This window comes from Bufo bufo, chromosome 1 (assembly GCF_905171765.1).
Source record: "Bufo bufo chromosome 1, aBufBuf1.1, whole genome shotgun sequence".
NCBI classification, from domain to species: Eukaryota; Metazoa; Chordata; class Amphibia; order Anura; family Bufonidae; genus Bufo; species Bufo bufo.
The window spans coordinates 270800287-270813792 of record NC_053389.1 but is presented as its reverse complement, the minus strand read 5'-3'; the positions used below and the strand labels follow the sequence as shown (position 1 = coordinate 270813792).

The 13506-nt window shown below is 43.8% G+C and overlaps 1 protein-coding gene across 1 annotated transcript in view; it reads left to right on the top strand.

Annotated features, from left to right (window-relative positions):
- The window catches only part of PRMT8 (protein arginine methyltransferase 8), a 374391-nt gene that overhangs the window by 215027 nt on the left and 145858 nt on the right, over positions 1-13506 (top strand). The window lies entirely within an intron of this gene.

Here is a 13506-nt window from a genome sequence, read left to right as displayed (position 1 = left end):
AATAAATGGTTGGAGTGACTTTTGCAGAGAGAATTGCCTCATGACATCTGTTTCTGAGGTTTCTACTAAGACTGTACCACCTTTCCTCTCTGAATTTTCGGATGTCTTCTCTGAGAGTGGAGTTCAGGATTTGCCCCCGCACAGGGAGTACGATTGCCCTATTAATCTCATCCCAGGCGCCAAGCTGCCTAAATCTCGTTTATACAATCTTTCCCAACCTGAGAGGGTCGCTATGCGTGCTTATATCTCTGAGAGTCTGAGAAAAGGACACATACGACCCTCGAAGTCACCTGTTGCCGCTGGTTTTTTCTTTGTTAAGAAAAAAGATGGTTCTTTAAGACCTTGTCTGGATTTCAGGGAGCTGAACAGTATCACTATTCGTGACCCTTATCCGCTTCCTCTGATCCCGGACCTGTTTAACCAGGTTGTTGGGGCTAAAGTCTTTTCCAAATTAGACCTAAGAGGGGCATACAACCTGGTCAGGGTCAGAGAAGGAGACGAATGGAAGACGGCTTTCAATACCCCTGAGGGCCATTTTGAGAATTTGGTTATGCCTTTTGGTTTGATGAATGCCCCAGCCGTTTTTCAGCATTTCGTGAACAGCATTTTTTATCATTTAATGGGAAAATTTGTATTAGTGTATTTGGATGACATTTTGATTTTTTCTCCTGATTTCAAGACTCATAAGGAACATTTACGTCAGGTCTTGCTCATCCTGCGGGAGAATAAATTATACGCGAAAGTGGAAAAATGTGTGTTTGCGGTTCCAGAAATTCAATTTCTGGGGTTTCTTCTCTCCGCTTCTGGTTTTCGCATGGACCCCGAGAAGGTCCGCGCTGTGCTTGAGTGGGAGCTTCCTGAGAATCAGAAGGCGCTGATGCGTTTTTTGGGCTTTGCCAATTATTACAGGAAATTTATTTTGAATTATTCCTCTGTTGTTAAACCACTCACTGATATGACCAGAAAGGGGGTAGATTTTTCTTCCTGGTCGGTAGAGGCGCGTAAGGCCTTTTCTAATATCAAGGAGAGTTTTGCTTCCGCTCCCATCCTGGTACAACCTGATATTTCGTTACCCTTCATAGTTGAGGTTGATGCTTCTGAGGTAGGGGTGGGTGCGGTCTTGTCTCAGGGTTCCTCTCCTGCCAAATGGCAACCATGTGCCTTTTTCTCGAAGAAACTCTCCTCCGCAGAGAGAAATTATGATGTGGGAGATAGGGAATTGTTGGCCATCAAGTTGGCTTTTGAGGAATGGCGCCATTGGCTAGAGGGAGCCAGACACCCTATTACCGTGTTTACTGACCATAAAAATCTGGCCTACTTGGAGTCAGCCAAGCGTCTGAACCCGAGACAGGCCAGATGGTCTTTGTTCTTTTCAAGGTTTAATTTTGTTGTCACGTTCCGCCCTGGGGTTAAGAATGTGAAGGCAGATGCCCTGTCACGTTGTTTTCCGGGAGGTGGGAATTTTGAAGACCCGGGTCCCATTTTGGTTGAAGGTGTGGTGGTCTCTGCTCTTTTTCCTGAATTAGAGGCAGAGGTGCAGGCAGCCCAGTCAGAGGCTCCTGATCTTTGTCCTCCTGGGAGGTTGTTTGTGCCTCTCGCTTTGAGACACAAGATTTTTAAGGAACACCACGATACGGTCCTTGCTGGGCACCCGGGGGCAAGAGCCACACTGGATCTCATCGCTCGGAGATTCTGGTGGCCTGCGCTTCGTAAGTTGGTTGAGGGTTTTGTGGCAGCTTGCGAGACTTGCGCTCGTGCCAAAGTCCCTCATTCACGCCCATCAGGTCCTCTCCTTCCCTTACCCATTCCTTCCCGTCCTTGGACACATCTGTCCATGGACTTCATAACGGACTTGCCTCGTTCCTCGGGGAAGACTGTGATTCTGGTGGTGGTGGACCGTTTTAGCAAAATGGTGCATTTCATCCCTTTTCCTGGTTTGCCCAATGCTAAGACGCTGGCACAGGCATATATTGACCACATTGTCAAATTGCATGGTATTCCTTCAGACATAGTCTCTGATAGGGGCACGCAGTTTGTTTCCAGATTCTGGAAGGCTTTCTGTTCTCGCTTGGGGGTTCGGTTGTCATTCTCTTCTGCTTTCCACCCGCAGTCGAATGGCCAGACAGAGCGCGTCAATCAGAATCTGGAGACATATCTGCGCTGTTTTGTGGCGGAGAATCAGGAGGATTGGTGTTCTTTTTTGTCCCTTGCTGAGTTTGCTTTAAATAACCGTCGTCAGGAGTCTTCTGATAAGTCACCATTTTTTGGTGCATATGGGTTTCATCCGCAGTTTGGGACTTTCTCGGGAGAGGGGTCTTCTGGTTTACCTGATGAGGACAGATTCTCCTCGTCTTTGTCATCTATTTGGCAAAAGATTCAGGATAATCTAAAGACCATGAGTGAGAGATATAAGCGTGTGGCAGATAAGAGACGTGTGCCTGGTCCGGACCTGAATGTTGGTGATCTGGTGTGGTTGTCTACCAAGAATATCAAATTGAAGGTTCCCTCCTGGAAGCTGGGTCCTAGGTTTATTGGGCCTTACAAGATCCTGTCTGTCATCAATCCTGTTGCCTACCGTCTTGATCTTCCTCAGACTTGGAAGATCCATAATGTTTTTCATAAGTCCTTATTGAAACCTTATGTTCAACCTATTGTACCCTCGCCTTTGCCTTCTCCTCCGATTATGGTTGATGGAAATCTTGAATTTCAGGTCTCTAGGATTGTGGATTCTCCTCTTGTCCGCGGTTCCCTCCAGTACCTCGTTCATTGGGAGGGTTATGGTCCTGAGGAGAGGATGTGGGTCCCAGTGACGGACATTAAGGCCACTCGTCTCATCAGGGCTTTCCATAGGTCCTATCCTGAGAAGGTGGGCCCTGAGTGTCCGGAGTCCACTCGTAGAGGGAGGGGTACTGTCACAACCAGACAGTTGAGAAGCTCTGACAGGAGCTTTCCAGATCCTCCTCCTTGAGTTTCTTTGTTTTGGTTAAGTTCCTCATCTCGTTAGTCTATCTCAGCTGTCATGCAGTTGGACTGATTGCTTCCCTTTAAGTTCCTCCCCATGATGCATTAGGTTGCGGCTTATACAACTTCCTGGAGTGTGTGTGCATGCTGTTTCTATTCCTCAGTCCTCTGCAAGATAAGTGCTGTTCCTTTATTTGTGATTTTCTGTCTGCTGGATTTTCAGGTGACCCTGACTCCCTCCGTGTCTTGTGTAGGGAGCCGGTGGTCGTGTCCCCTCAGCTATCTTCAGGTATTAGATAGCCGAGGTACGTGGATATGCACCCATCCACCTTTGGGGTTTTCGCATAGGCTGAGCAATTAAGGAGAGTGGCAGGTCTCATGTAGGGGTCTCCCTTTTGTTCCTTAGTTGTGGATCCAGTGAGTCATTAATTGTATTGCATTGTCTTGTTTCCTGTACACCATTCGTGACAGCAGTACTCTGTCCCCAGCCGCCAATAATTTTCCCGGTGTGCCATCCCTGCCTTACACCAGCATGTGTCCCGTAACATCACCCGTGCCCTGACCAACGCAGTTATTGGGACGGTCCACTTAACGACTGACACATGGACAAGTGCTTTTGGCCAGGGACACTACATTTCCCTGACGGCACACTGGGTGAACGTTGTGGAGGCCGGGAGTGAGTCGTACCCTGGGATGGCACAGGTGCTACCGATGCCAAGGACTGCGGGCAGTATGTCCATCAGGATTTCCGACACCACCTACAGTAGTGGCTGCAACCCCCTCTTCTCCTCCTCCTCCACCTCTTCCTCCACTTCCACCTCTGAATTCTCATCTTGCAGCACCAGTCAGCCATCAGTCAGTAGCTGGAAGCACTGCAGTGGGGAAACGGCAACAGGCCGCGCTGAAACTAATTTGCTTAGGTGACAAACAGCACACCGCCGCAGAGCTGTGGCAGGGTATAAGGGACCAGACTGAGCTGTGACTCTCGCCACTTAAACTACAACTAGGCATGGTTGTGTCTGATAAGGGCCATAACTTGGTGGGGGCTTTGGAGCGCGGCAAGCTCACACACATACCAAGCCTAGCCCATATGTTCAACTTAGTGGTTCAACAGTTTCTCAAAACCTACCCCAATTTGCCTGAGCTACTGGTGAAGGTGCCCCGCCCATTTCCGAAAGTCATCTACAGCTGCTGCCAGTCTGGCAGAGCTGCAGCAGCGCTTGCAATTGCCAGCTCACCGACTGTTGTGCGACATGAGCACACGCTGGAACTCCACGTTCCACATGTTGGCCAGGCTTTGTAAGGAGCAGAGGGCAGTAGTGGAATAACAGCTGCAACATGGTCGTCGCCTTTCCAGTCAGCTTCCACTCTTCACAAGCGACGTGTGGGCATGGATGTCTGACTTCTGTGAGGTTTTTACGCAACTTTGAGGAATCAACACAGATGGTGAGCGGCGATGCCACTATTATCAGCGTAACCATCCCACTTCTGTGTCTACTGAAACGTTAGCTGCTCACAATGAAGGCGGACGCTTCGCATGTGGAAGAGGTGGAAATGGGGGAAGACAGTATACAGGGTGATAGCCAGACAACCCTCAGTTCGTCTTCTCAGCACGAATTGGATGATGATGATGAGGAGGAGAAGCAGGAAACAGTTGCCTCTGCTACAGAGGGTAGTACCCACAGCAGGTTTATTCCATCTGTTCAGCGTTGATGGGCCAAAGAGGAGGAAGAGGATGAGGAGATTGAGAGTCATCCTCCTGATGAGGACAGCGAAGTCTTGTCTGTTGGGACTCTGGCACACATGGCTGACTTTATATTATGCTGCCTTTCCAGTGACCCTCGCGTTATACGCATTTTGCCCAACACCGATTACTGGTTGTTCACTCTTCTCGACCCCCGCTACAAAGATAACTTCTCATCTCTCATTACTGTGGTGGACTAGCAAAATGGTGCAATATCAGAAGGTCCTTGTGGAAAAATTGCTCCAAAATTTCCAGCTGACAACGCTGGCAGCAATGTACGTAGTTCCTTGGGCAACCAAGGAGGGGAGACGAGGGGAACACACAGCAGTTCCAACAGAGGCAAGGCAACATTCTCCAAGGCCTGGGACAGTTTCATGACACCCCGCCAGCAACCTCACCCTGATCCGCGGCCTAGTGTCACAAGGAGAGAAAAGTTTTGGAAGATGGTGAAGGAGTACGTAGCAGACTGTGTCAGCGTCCTCAATGATCCTTCTGTGCCTTACAACTATTGGGTGTCCAAGCTGGACACGTGGCACGAACTGGCGCTCTACGCCTTGGAGGTGCTGGCCTGCCCTGCCGCCAGCGTTTTGTCTGAGCGGGTATTTAGTGCTGCTGGTGGCATTATAACAGATAAACATATCCGCCTGTCAACTGAAAATGCTGACAGATTGACTCTTATCAAAATGAACAAGGCCTGCATTTTTCCTGACTTCTCTACTCTACCAGAGGAAAGCAGTTGAACATAAAGGCACTTTAAATGTGGCTTTTATGGTGTATTGAATACACTGTGTTCCCATTGTCCCCTTCCACCACAAAAAAGGGTATATGGTTCAATCTTCCTATTCTCGTCCTCCTTCTCCATCATATCAACATGCTTATTAGGCTTCCCTCGCTCCTAATATTTTAGAGGGTCAGCTTAGCAGCAGGCCCTCAACCATAATTTTTTTGATGGTCAGCTCAGCAGCAGGCCCTCGTTGATAATGTTTTAGATGGTCAGCTCAGCAGCAGGCCCTCGCCCCTAATGTTTTAGATGGTCAGCTCAGCAGCAGGCCCTCGCCCCTAATGTTTTAGATGGTCAGATCAGCAGCAGGCACTCTCCCCTAATGTTTTACAGGGTCACCAGCAGGCCACCAATCATAATTTTTCAAGGGTGTGTATGATACCCTCCTTTATGTGTAATAAAGGGTGTATTTGAGTGCCGATTCCTTGTCATTTTGGGCAGCCCTTTCACTTAGTGCATAGGCTTTATGAGTGTAGGAGTCCCACTACCTGAACAATTGTACCACAATGTGAATGAGGCCCTCCTTTATGTGATATACAGGTTGTATCGGAGTGTCTTCCTTGTAATTTTTGGCAGCACTTGCACTTTATATACAAGTAAATATACAGGAAATAATGTTTCCTAACAATTTTTCCTCTAAAATTGATTTTATCTTCAGTTTTGTGCGTATTATTGTCAGTCTGTAAAATTGTCGCACTACTCGGACAACATTGTTCACAGCAGCGACCTGGGAGTCCAAGATGCATCCAGACATCCTCCTCATGCTGTTCCCGAACCACTTCAGTGGTGTTTCCATTAATTTCTGACCTTTTCCTGTGAACCAGACACCCTCCCCTCTTCAGAGCAGGGGGTGCCTGGTTTAATGCTCGGGTTCTCCCATTGACTTCCATTGTGCTCGGGTGCTCGGTAGAGCACCCAAGCATCCCGAGGTGTTCTAGTCGAGCACCCGAGCACTTTGGTGCTCGATCAACATTAGTGACCACAACACCTGGACATGCTAAAAGCCAGAGGTGCGCACTTCTAGGTGTGCTCTGGCTTGCCCGGCAAGCATCGGGGGTGCCGGAAAGTGTGCTTGGTAGCCCTTGTCCTCCTGTATAACAGGAGGTTGCTGCACATTAGTTTACATAGTATAATTTCTATAGACTCCAATGCTAATGCATTGAAGTCTATGAAAGAAGCAATCTAAAGGTGCAAAATAAATGAATAAATAAATGTTTTTAAAAATAAAAAATATTTATATAACATAAAATTTCAAATAATCCCCCTCTCCCCAAAATAAAAATAAAAAACATAAAAAATACACAAACGTCTGTACTATTAAAATATAAAAATATCACATAAGTAAAATGGCAAAACTAAATTTTTTGGTCGCTTCTCCTCCCACAAATTTTTTTTATAAAAAGTGATCAAAAAGTCTTGCACACCCATCAATGGTATTGATGAAAAGAACAGGTCGCCCTGCAAAAAATATTCCCTCACACAGCTCCATACACATAGCTACAAAAAAGTTATAGTGGTCAGAATATAGCGACTATTGTTAGTTGGGCAAAACTGTTGGGCAAAAATATTTGAATAGCGAATATCGGCACTTCGAGAATTCGTAAATATTTAGAATATAATGATATATATTCGTTCGAATATTCTAGATTTTTTTTTCATCTGAACCCATGATCCCTCCCTGCTTCTTGCTTGTGGGCCAATGAGAAGGCTCCAATATCTTTGTCTGAGCTTAGCAACATCCCTAGCAACCAATAGTAAAGTTGCCTACCCCTTATTATATAAGAACCTCCCCAGCAGCCATTTTCTACAGTTTTTTTTAAAGATCTGAGAGAGACAGCAGTGTCATCGCTGTGCTCTGTGCTTTCTACTCATTACATTAGATAATTAGTTAGATAGCTTATACTGTATATATAATACAGATAGTTAGTGGGAGATAGTCAGTGTAGGTTAGATAGTGATATAGTGTAGCTGATAGGTTCTGCTGTCCATACATACATGCTACAGACATAGTGCTGTGATGTCACAACAATACTTAGTGCACCAATCACTAATATGTAGTCAGACCTGCTAAAATGTGAACTTTTACGTATTTTGCCAAAATATGCGCATCATTAATTGCCGATTAATGCAATTGCGAATATATTGGAGCACTCTATCTGCATATAAAGCTATTGTAATGTTCTGCCATGCCAGCCATTTTCTCAAGTCTCAGAAAACTTCTAGCAGCTTGGAAAATGTAGCAAAAGTGACCCACGCCTGTATTGCGCAAGCATTACGCGAATATTGCATTGCCGATTTTCGCAATCAAGAAAATAATAGTGGATTCTCGAATTCGCGAATATATGGCGAACATTCCACAAAATTTTTGTGAAATATCGCAAATTTGAATATTGCCACTGCTGCTTATCACTAATAGCGACAAAAACAAAGCAAAACATTTTTTCAAGGTTTTTAATTATTTTTCTATATTATTTTTATTTGTTTTTCCTTGCTGTCTTACATTTAGACCATTTTCTACACCTAAAACAGGCGTAGAAAATGGTAAATGAGATGAGCCTGCCAGCCCGTTCCCCTCCTCGCCAACTTTTTTAGACCTAGCATGAGGGGGGAAGTCGCAGATTGCGGCGCAAAGGACCTTTGCGTCTAAAGGTCCATTCACACGTCCGTAAGACACCGGCAATGTGCATTCCGCATTTTGTGGACAGCACATCGCCGACACTCTCATAGAAAATGCCTTTTCTTGTCCGCAACTGCGGACAAGTATAGGACATGTTCTATTTTTTTGTGGAACGGAATTGCGAATCCGGAAGTGCGGATGCGGACAGCACATTCCGGCCCCATTGAAAATGAATGGGTCCGCACATGTTCCGCAAAATTGCGGAACGGATGCGGACCCATTTTGCGGACGTGTGAATGGACCCTTAATCTGCACCAGAAATATGCCTAATTTAGGAGTATTTCTGTTTAATAAATTGCCCCCTTTAATCTTTTGCAGTGACCCTTTTCTGTGGTACTGCAATAAGCTGACATTTTCTGTTACTCATTTGTCGGTTTTACTGTGCAGAATGGGTCACTCCCTAGTGAGGAAGGGAGGAAGCTGTATGCTATCACTTCCTAGAGAGGGTAATAATCTATGACATTTCCCTGTCAATTACTCCCATTCATTTGATCTGCTGTAAAGAGCAACCCTTCTGCGCATATTCTATACGGGAAGGAAGTATTCCCCTCCACTATGGCCACCCTCAGGGAAGTTTTTAAAAATAAAACATAAATAGCAACAATATTTAAAACCAAGCAAATACATTGGGGTACATTTACTAACCCTGTCTAATTTTTAGACAGTGTAAACTTAGATTAGACACAGTAACTACCATAGTAGCAGACCATGCGACTGCTATGGGGCCCAGGGCAAGAGGGGGCCCAGTTGGGATCAACCCCTCTTTTACTGGGGTGAAAACTTGGTCAGGACTCTACCCTCTAAAGGAACAACTTTTAGCAAATGAGACAGTGGAAAAAATGGTCTAAGGGTCATTGAAAAGGGTTTAGGCACGAATCCTTCTGTCCTGTGAGGGGGGCCTGGTTTGATCCTTGCTATGGGGCCCCTACTTCTCCATGTACGCCACTGATTAGACAGTCTAAATCTGTACCACATTTATCAAAATGGCTGATGCATCTGGGGATTGTTTAGTCTAAGTTTATACCACCTATTAGTTGTTTTACTTTACACCAGAATTAAGCAACACAAATTTGTTGCATTTTTGGCACACAATGTGACATCTTAAGCCACACACCCTTTCCCACTAAACCACGCCTCATTAATAGACAAATCGGATGTGTCTAAAACAATAATGGAGTCATTCATCAAACTGGTGTAAAGTAGAACTGGTTTAGTTGTCCATAGCAATCAGATTGCACTTTTCATTTTCCAAAGGAGCTGTCAAAAATGAAAGGAGGAATCTGATTGTTTGCTATGGACAACTAAGCCAGTTCTACTTTACACCAGTTTGATAAATGACCCCATAAATGTGGTGCAAAACATGTACATACATTTTTTTTAAATATAATTCTTACAGGGGGGAATTTATCGTCCATCTACACCAGATTTGTAAAAAAGTCTTAAGCTCCAGTTTTACTTGTTAAATGCCATTTTGCCAAAATATAGGCACAAGTGGTGTTTCTATACTGCTCTCACCAGTTTTCCGAAATAGAAGCATGACGGGGGCCGGGTTCAGCAGCAAATTTTTATCATTTATTAGTAGAAACAGCAGGCACAGTTCTCAGGTATTTAACACAACACGATTCTACCAAAGGTTGTATATACAGTTAGGTCCATATATATTTGGACAGAGACAGCATTTTTCTAATTTTTGTTCTGTACATTACCACAATGGATTTTGAACAAAACAATTCAGATGCAGTTGAAGTTCAGACTTTCAGCTTTAATTCAGTGGGTTGAACAAAATGATTGCATAAAAATGTGAGGAACTAAAGCATTTTTTAAACTCAATCCCTTCATTTCATGGGCTCAAAAGTAATTGGACAAATTAAATAATTGTAAATAAAATGTTAATTTCTAATACTTGGTTGGAAACCCTTTGTTGGCAATGACTGCCTGAAGTCTTGAACTCATGGACATCACCAGATGCTGTGTTTCCTCCTTTTTAATGCTCTGCCAGGCCTTTACTGCAGCGGTTTTCTGATGCTGTTTGTTTGTGGGCCTTTCTGTCTGAAGTTTAGTCTTTAACAAGTAAAATGCATGCTCTATTGGGTTCAGATCAGGGGACTGACTTGGCCATTCAAGAATATTCCACTTCTTTGCATTAATAAACTCCTGGGTTTCTTTGGCTTTATGTTTTGGGTCATTGTCCATCTGTATTATGAAACGCCGACCAATCAGTTTGGCTGCATTTGGCTGGATTTGAGCACACAATATGTCTCTGAAAACCCCAGAATTCAAACGGCTTCTGTCCTGTGTCTCATCATCAATAAACACTAGGGACCCAGTGTCACTTGCAGCCATGCATGCCCAAGCCATCACACTGCCTCCGCCATGTTTTACAGATGATGTGGTATGCTTCGGATCATGAGCTGTACCATGCCTTCGCCATACTTTTTTCTTTCCATCATTCTGGTAGAGGGTGATCTTGGTTTCATCTGTCCAAAGAATGTTCTTCCAGAAGTGTGCTGCATTTTTAGGATGTTTTTTAGCAAAGTCCAATCTAGCCTTTTTATTCTTGAGGCTTATGAGTGGCTTGCACCGTGCAGTGAACCCTCTGTATTTACTTTCATGCAGTCTTCTCTTTATGGTAGATTTGGATATTGATACGCCTATATCCTGGAGAGTGTTGTTCACTTGGTTGGCTGTTGTGGAGGGGTTTCTTTTCACCATGGTAATTATTCTGCGATTATCCACCACTTTTGTCTTCCACGGGCCTCCAGGTCTTTTTGCATTGTTGAAGTCACCAGTGCTTTCTTTCTTTCTCAGGATGTACCAAACTGTAGATTTCACTACTCCTAATAGTGTAGCAATTTCTCGGATGTTTTTTTTCTGCTTTCGCAGATGAAGGATGGCTTGTTTCACCTGCATGGAGAGCTCCTTTGACTGCATGTTTACTTCTCAGTAAAATCTTCTAAATTCGAGCACTACACCTCAAATCAACTCCAGGCTTTTTATGTGCTTAATTGAGAATGAAATAATGAAGGAATTGCTCACACCTGTCCAATTACTTTGGGTCCCTTTGAAAACAGGGTGCCACATGTAAAGGAGCTGAAACTCCTAAACCCTTCATCCAATTTTAATGTGGATAACCTCAAATGAAAGCTAAAAATCTGGACTTTATGTCCATGTCCATTATATAACTATAACTTAAATATGTTTTAGTAAACAGGTAATACAGATGAAACTCGAAAAATTAGAATATCGTTCAAAAGTCCATTTATTTCAGTAATGCAAATTAAAAGGAATTGCAATAATGCAGCTTAAAATTAGAATTTTGTGAAAAGGTTCAATATTCTAGGCTCAAAGTGTCACACTCTAGTCGGCTAATTAATCCATACCCCCTGAGCAAAGGGGACCTGAGATTGTGACTTTGGGGTTTTCATAAGCTATAAGCCATAATCATCCAAATTATAACAAATAACTAATTATAGCAAATAAAGGCTTGAAATATCTCGCTTTGCATGTAATGAGTCTATCTCATATGTTAGTTTTACCTTTTAAATTGCATTACTGAAATAAATTAACTTTGCACGGTTAACCTGTAAAAACTAAATTTGTGTCAGTGTCCAAATATATATGGACCTAACTGTAAGAGGTGGCAATAATGGTAGTTGTCTCTCCAGTTACACTATTTAGTCTCTCCAAATCAACCACAGACGTGCAAACTCTCAATATATTTTCTGCAATTCCCAGTCTGCAAGGTGCAGTCCTTACAACTGGATGGCCAGTGTGTCTCAGAAGTGTGGCGGGCGCGAGAAGCGACTCTTAGCACAAGCAGTAAAGTCTATTGCAATAAACATGCATTTACCTTACTGTCTCTGCCCTTTTAACAGGGAATCACAGTATTAACCCTTTTGGTAGTGATCCACAATATATTAACCCTTTTAGCAGTGATCCACTGGGCACTATTTCCTAATTCTGCCTCACAATCATTTAGTAGCTTGCAAATTTTAGAAAGTGGCACATTTTTTTTGTTAGAAGGGACAATAAGATCATCACAATGACCTGACTGACAATAGGATCATCACCAATTAGGGTTGTCAACCGTCCAGAAATTTCTGGACAGTCCGTAAAAATAGGCAACTTTTTTCCTGTGTCTGTGAAAAAAAATAGACGTTTCTGTGATTTTTTTGAGGCTGGTGGTATTTGACTAGATTGATTTGTTGGTAGTTATCATCATTTTGCAGCTCACAGTAAATGCTGGTAGTGAGTTATTATCAGTATATTGAGCTCTAGACATGTATTCCTTATAATATAATTACTTATATTATGGTAGAAAAATTCTGGTTGGCAACCCTGTCACCAATCAATGAAGCAGCAAGTGTTGAATTCGCCTGTAGTGCCTCCACAGGGTAAATGAAGCACTACACTTTTCTATTAAAATCAATGTGCTGCTAGCACCAACAACGACACAAATTAAGCACCAGTTTCTTGCCAAATCTTGTTGGGCACTCTGTCTACTGTCAATCACTGTCAGCAGTGTAAGGCCCCTTTCACACGGGCGAGTATTCCGCGCAGATGCGATGCGTGAGTTGAACGCATTGCACCCGCACTGAATACCGACCCATTCATTTCTATAGGGCTGTTCACATGAGCGGTGATTTTCACGCATCACTTGTGCGTTGTGTGAAAATCGCAGCATGCTCTATATTCTGCGTTTTTCACGCAACGCAGGCCCCATAGAAGTGGATGGGGTTGCGTGAAAATCGCAAGCATCCGCAAGCAAGTGCGGATGCGGTGCGATTTTCACACACGGTTGCTAGGAGACGATCGGGATGGAGACCCGATCATTATTATTTTCCCTCATAACATGGTTATAAGGGAAAATAATAGCATTCTGAATACAGAATGCATAGTAAAATAGCACTGGAGGGGTTAAAAAAAATATTTAAAATAATTTAACTCACCTTAGTCCACTTGATCGCGATGCCCGGCATCTCCTTCTGTCTCCTTTACTGAACAGGACCTGTGGTGAGCATTCATTACAGGTCAAGGACCTGTGGTGACGTCACTCCGGTCATCACATGATCCCTCACATGAGCTTTTACCATGGTGATGGATCATGTGATGACCGGAGTGACGTCACCACAGGTCCTTGACCTGTAATGAATGCTCACCACGGGTCCTGTTCAGTAAAGGAGACAGAAGGAGATGCCGGGCATCGCGATCAAGTGGACTAAGGTGAGTTAAATTATTTTTTTATTTTTTTTAACCCCTCCAGCGCTATTTTACTATGCATTCTGTATTCAGAATGCTATTATTTTCCCTTATAACCATGTTATAAGGGGAAATAATACAATC